The sequence below is a fragment of the Dipodomys spectabilis genome, unplaced genomic scaffold, assembly GCF_019054845.1.
Source record: "Dipodomys spectabilis isolate Male_0828 unplaced genomic scaffold, ASM1905484v1 ptg000378l, whole genome shotgun sequence".
NCBI lineage: Eukaryota > Metazoa > Chordata > Mammalia > Rodentia > Heteromyidae > Dipodomys > Dipodomys spectabilis.
The window spans coordinates 1,289,348-1,296,547 of record NW_024871055.1 but is presented as its reverse complement, the minus strand read 5'-3'; the positions used below and the strand labels follow the sequence as shown (position 1 = coordinate 1,296,547).

At 32.1% G+C, this 7,200-nt stretch overlaps 1 pseudogene; it reads right to left on the bottom strand.

The window, feature by feature from the left end:
- Positions 1-202: 202 nt before the first annotated feature.
- On the bottom strand, positions 203-299 carry LOC122096575 (annotated as a pseudogene).
- Between the last annotated feature and the right edge of the window lie 6,901 nt (positions 300-7,200).

The window sequence follows — 7,200 nt, the reverse complement described above, 5'->3', positions numbered from 1 at the left end:
TTTTTCTTTGTGATAAAATGACAATGTTCTCTAATTTGAAAAGATTTGTAAAGTTTATGCTATGTAAATGCCTTTGTGAGTGAAGATTTAATACATTGATGTCAAACTAAATTTAATTCTATGAATTACGTGTATTGTTACACTTGTAATTTTGTAATCAACTTTTTAATAACTGTTTTTCATTTCTTGCATCTGAAGGATGAATAATATGGAATACTTCTCACTTTTTCATATTATCCTTGTGCAAGTGCCATGTTAATCTCTGTATTGTAATTTGAGTATACATGCTGCTGAAGCATGTAGTATCCTCTAAATTTAAGTAGTTAATGATGCAATCATTATACAGGCTTATATCTATGGGTGCCTACTTGTAACAAGGAAACCTTATTGTTCCTAACAATGCTATCGATCTTATTTCCCTAAAATTCTGTGAATAGTGGAAAAATTATATTGATCAGTCGATTGCTCACATTTGCAAATTTTTTTGTCAATGACTATCTTAAGTCTTTTTATTTGGAATTTGATCATACTCTCAATTATTTATAGATAGGTCCAAAGGTGATGGCATTTTCAAGTACTTATTTATCCAACTGAATTAGCTTTGTGGACCTAATGTATTCAAAGTAAGCGTTGCTTAAGAGCTACTTCTAAACTTCTTCAGCTGACATTTTCCCAAATGAGGTGTTACTGGAACAAATGTTTACCTGAGCCTTTACCCTTCTTCCATGTGGGAACAGACCAACCAGAATATCTTACCCTGACAGCATAGATTGTCTTAGAACAAAGCTAATCTTGGTTACAAGGGATCATAGAGAGATGAACAGTTCAAATAGAACTGTTCAGACTAGAAGGTATTTTATCAAAATATAATTTTTATTATACCTCCATTTCAAAAGTAGCTAAAGCCAAGAAGGTGAAAAAATTGTTCGTATGCATGATAACTTAATGTCCTGGCCTGTCTACCATACAACCAGGCAGGAACTTACACTACTGCCTTTTTATCACCAAATATTTTCATAGTTGCAGGAGAAGTGCATATGTTTCTCCTCGTTATTAGACATTGAATTGATAATGTTTTAATCACAGTGTTTCCTCTTGCCTCCATGCTGTAAATCTACAAATGGTAAATCTTTAGGTCTAACTCTATCAAACACTGAGGTAGAGATAATGGAATAATACTTTAAAACAGAGTTGCCTTTAATACAGTAACTACAACAGAACAATGCAAAACGTATGCCTTTTAATTATATTATATATAGTTATATATTTTATATTTATATGTACTGATTTTATATTTCACACAATGAAACTTACTAGAATTAGTTGACAATTTGACAAATAAATTGATATTTATTTATTCCAATAAATAGAATTTGAATATAAATAATTAGGTTTAATATATATATTAGACTATAAAAAGTATCAGTGCAATGTTTTTAGTATAAACTTGTGATACATTCTAACTATTCTTGGTCTTCTGAATCCACATGGTAAAAAACAATTTTTTCCTCTAATCTATAATGGATTTTACTCTGCTGCTCTGTTTATTGTTTAACTCGCTTGTCCCAAACTGGTTTTCTCCATATTTGTGAAGCATTCCTACCTGCATCATCAGATAACAGGGGCAAGACTTCTCACCATGTCCCAAGCAACATATCAACACAAAGTAATTGAAGACCCATCTCAATTTCGCATTTCCTATATTTCAGGGCCCCAATTCCTTGAGATGCAGGAATTAGCAGAAAGTAATTGTGAAATGCAAGGCTACTTAAAATGAATTATGAGATCGCAAAATTTGAGAGAAAGTACTGTAATTTAAACATTCAACTTACAGATGACCAGCCCATATGAGTGAACAAGTTCACAAAGTGTCATAAGATTATTTTTAATAACCCTCACCTATGATTAACGAAAGATTTTATTCCAACATAAGTGGGCCAAAAAACAGTTCCTGGAAGGATAGATCCATAATTGGTCTACCAAAGCCCCGAAATCTGGACCTATAGCTCAAATGTAATTCAGAAAAACATTTGAAGCACTAAGGAGTGCTTCAAACACTGGGACTTCAGTACAACATGGTTCTGTGGTATAAAAATGTCACTCTCAAACCAATGATAACCTACATTTAATCTCCTGAAAGTGTATTCCTTTTCAAATAAACTTTTTGAAATCATATTCGCCAAAATAACATTTGAGAAGTTGATGATACTTAGTGACATTACAAGTTTTTCAAGTATAGGGAGCAAGTTACAATAGAGTTGAATTATTTACACAGCACTAATGCCAAACATGTTCAACCATTCATTAAAGTGTAGAAATAGTACCACCCACAATTTGTGTTTTTCAGTAAGGGCGTTCCAGAAGTGTGTTAAATAGATCAGCCTCCTAAATTTCAACCCAAACGTTACCTAATAAATTTCATCATTTAATAAGGTACATTTTAAAAAGTCACAAATATTTGCCTTATCATATGTTATTTTATGTTTTCCCTCTGTCTAACATAGTAAGAAATATTACTTTAAGTCTTGAATATGGGTACTCATCAGAGATATGACACACATAATATCTGTCTTCAATTTCTATCATATTCCTCTCTAGGAATAAATTTTAATTTTCTTCTTTTTCCAAAACTTATAGGTAGTAGAAAATATTATTCCATGTAAAACAAAAGAATCACACCATTGTACAAAGCCATTTATAAAAATTCATAGTTAGGAATACATTCTAATCCATTTTTAACTTTCTTTTTGACTAAAGATTAATCTTCCAAATGGGTGAGAATAAATCATGTTTAGGTGCTTCACGTCTCCAGTCTTGCAAACTGTTGTTGCAGATGAATGAATTATGGAAATATAAGCTGACATCAGTTCAAGAATATGCAGGATTGAAACTCCATGGAATGTATATAAACCTTTCAAAGTATTAATAGATAGCTTAACAGAATTACTATCAGGAAGTTGAAACCAGAGAGGAATTATAGTAAAGACATAGAATGAATGAAAAATGAACAAGGGGCAAGTACAGCTAGAATACTCAATGTACACATATCATGAAGGAAGTGGTAAATTGGAAATAAATCTTGGAGAAAGGGTTGGTTGAGAATGATGGAAGGAGTGACTCTGATCTAGGAGCATTGGACAATTAGATGGATATATTTAATTGTAACACAATTGCACAACCTTTTAAAATTCAGTTAAAAACACAACAAGAAACAAAAACACACAAAAATCACAACCAAACAGCAATATCTAGAGAGTATGAATATGACCTCTCAAAATTTTAATCAGTTAATGCAGGGCAGTCTTGGGAAAAGCAAACAAAGCTGTTCAAAGAGGGCAATTTGGGGTAGGGGAGAATTTTGAACAGAATTAAATTGATTGTCTAAGGTTATAAATCACCTACATCGGCTCTAAACAGTATCTTTCTTCTATGAGTTTTCTGTCTGAACTGAATAATCCAGTCCTGAGACACACTTGGTAGCTTGTGAGGTTGAATGGAAGAAACAAGATCAAGAACCCATTACTCCACTGGAGAGAAAACAATCCTCTATATTTTCTTTAATCTCTCTTCACTACACTTTCTTCATAGTTTTAAGTCAATTGATTTTGAATTATATTTTTCCTTTTTCTTCTGGCAAAGTAATTGGTCAAAATGATTTCATTAAATATTATTTGTCATTTTCTTCTTTCATGCTGTTTAATTGGCCAAGTGAGTCCATTAAACTTCCCTCTTGCATTTGGTTGCCATGAAACAACATCTATGCTAATGAGGAGAAATCTAATGTCAAACTTTGACTCCAGAAAACAGTCCAAGACGCTGTGATCACAAATATTTGCTGTATCTTTTTTCTTTTACCTTGAAAGACTTCTTGTGTCTAAAGTGCCCACAATAAAAAGTACTACATCACTTGTTGGTTCAATCAGAGTTGTCTAACCTCAAAGATATATTTTGCTAACAAGATGCTTAGAGGAAACCAAAAAATACTGCACTTTTATCTTCTCTCTTAAGATTCTCCTTAGATACCATATCAGGAACAGTGAAGTTATTCTATGCAAAATTATTTCAATAGATTATTTTTCTCTTGGTCTTGCATTTGTTCACCAAGATGTATGGAGGATAATAGAGTTAACTCACCCATACTTGGGAGAAACTGTCTGTTACAAAAGGACAATGCTTCTATGTCCTACTTCTATGTCCTTCTCTTAGCTCTTGCCTGAGTTCCAATTAATCACAGCTTCTTGGCTTCAAGTCTAGTGAAGCTGAAGAACCTTACAGGCTCCACCACTGCTACATCTTCATTATTTCTCTTTTAAAACTTTTAAGTTGCCTCATTTGGATGTGGAATTTATTTTCATGTCTTCATTCAATCAGTTCTGCATTGTAGTGAGACAAATGGGCTCTGTAAAATCACTTTAGGGAGTAAAAATTCTAAGACAATTTATATGAAAAAGTTTTGGCCTCCCTTCACTGCTGAAGACAATACACTTAGCTAAGGCTTCTAAGAAAACTTTTTTAATTAACTTTTCCATTTGCTCAATTCTTTTCTGAACTTTTTGGCATATGTAATAAAGGAAGTCTTCACTATCTCATATTAATAAGAGTATTATTTTTGTGAGCCACATAGAAGTGTGAAATAATTATTTTGAAGTATCCAATCAGATTTTTTTTTTATGTTTCACTGCTTCACGTCCAAAGACATTGTGGAAAGTGTTGCAAACAGAAAGGTGTAACCCCAACACATTCTTTCATTTTGGAGGTCAATTTCTCCCTAAATATTTTCACTCAAATTATCTTTTTCAGGGAATTAATGTTTGATAATTAAAGGTAAATTCACAAATTTTGATGCCTTATTTTTTTAAGAACTTTTAATTTAAATTCCAATACAACCTTGTTTCAAACAGTGAGAATATAGTTCCTGAGTAAGGACAACTTTCAAGGGAACTTACAGGATTTACAGCAAGGTTTCTGAGGTCTGTGTGTTTAGTGTGAAAAAGAGCCATCTTCATCCACATTGCTCCTTCTCTACTAAGTCTCCTTGGATTTCTTTGCATGAAAGCCTATTCTTCCAGGAAATTTAAAATTTTCTTAATAGGCTAAGTTGTTAAAATTTTGACCAATTAAAATATACCTGTCATAACTTTAAAACTCTTGAAAATCCTTTATCAGAACCACAAATTCACCAATCCTAATTCCACCTTCACCATCAAAAATTTAACATGCTGATTTCATGATATAGTATCCATGCAGCTATTATTTTCCAGTGGCTTTGTTATGCGTATATATAAGCATATTAGCTGATGCTAAGCAAAATGAATTCCAAGATATGGAACCAGATTTTTTTTTTCATTTGTGGTTGTTGTTTTGGATGAACTATGTGATTTCTGTTTTCTTTGGGATTTTCCCCTATGGTTTATCCCTGCCGTATTTCATTTTGTATTGTGTATACATTTACCTTAATTAGCGAAGGGAAAAGGAAAAGCATAATGGTGAGACAAAGGACCAAAGGCAAACCAATGCAATAGCAATACTCACAAGACAATATGTTGGAAATGTACATTACAACTTGTGAGGAGTTAAGGGGTGAAGGAAAACTGTGAGAAAATTGAGGATGGGTTACCAAGTTTGAAAAGTTATGATTTAATACTTTACAATTACTGTAAACCCACTGTACATCATTTTGATAATAAAATTGAAAAAATAAGCTACATAAAATATAATTTCACTATATTGGCACAGTAAATAATATTCTTTATGAAGTAACATTTTAAAAATCAATACTATGTGGCATCTCATTCGAATTAATTACCCCTTCTTTATCAGAGGGTCATCAACTTGAATGTTATCCAACTATACAATATTTTCACAATATACTTGCCAAATTTTTCAAAAAAGAATAAATTTAGTACTTTCTCATTTTAAAAGAGAAAACAGTTTAATGCTATGGAAACCCATAACTTTTAAAAGTAAGTTGTTAAGAGGACAGAATTCAAAATTCCTATGACTAACAACTACTCATTTTTAAATTCTCAACATTCCTAAGAGATTCAAAACAGTACCTGTTTGCATGTTATGTAATTCTGCAATAGATGCATTTTCCAATGTGGTGTTACAGATTGAGAAGTAAACAGAAAAATAGCCACATTCTGGTAGAGGATAAAACTGTGAAGCATGTGTAATAATTAATTCTTCAAGAGTAAGCAATTTTTTATAAGAGTAAGCTATTATTTCTATGACCATCAATCCCAAGATTTATGCCATAAAGTCATCCTAGCCTAACAGTTTCCAACTTGTAAGGGACACCTTAAAATTCCTTAATTCACATCATGTATACCTTATCTTTATTTTGAAAAAATACTACACGTCTGCTAATGTGACACTCTCCTTGTTCTGAAAAGAACACAATAAACTGAGCTGCATCATTTTTCCTCCACTGATATTCTTGAGATCAGAACACTTGCAAATATTATTTATATTTATAGTTTTTAATTATCATAGATATTCAGTATGCTAAGATAGGAAAATTATGATCCACAGCCCACCCAGGAAAGAAGGTTTCTTAGAATCTTATCTCCAAAAAACTTCTCCACAAAAGCCAGATTCAAGTGGCACTGAGGTTGAAATGGTAGGGCTTGAGCCTTGAGCATAAACAGGCTCAGAGACACTGTCCAGGCCAAGAGTTCAAGCTCTAGGATGAACCAATAAAACAAAAACAAAATTGAAAATAAACACCAAACCCAGCATTTTTCTCCATGTATACAGAGGCACGTAAATAAGGAAATGGCGTCCTGTGTTATATATAGGTAGAAGAAAGAAGATGTCACACAATTACTCTCTTCATACCATATTAAACCAAACTCTTAAAAAACTGGTTTTTCTAAATGTATAAATTAATGTCATCCATTTCTTGGCAACTCTGTCTAGATTATTCACATTAACATGGTATACATGAACTGTGCGAATTATCTATTAACTATGTTCTAATTATAACTCTCTAGAAAGAATATCTAGGCAAATAATATGCCTGAATCATTTGTGAATTTTTCAATTAATCCCTCTACTTAAAAAGAATTTTGTAGTATCCTACAGAATATGAAATTACAAACAAAACCAAAAAATATATTTTAAATCTAAATTCTAATTTAACAAGGCTAAACCTCCAACTGTGTATTCCTTTCTTGTTGTTTGGTTTGTTTTACTGAG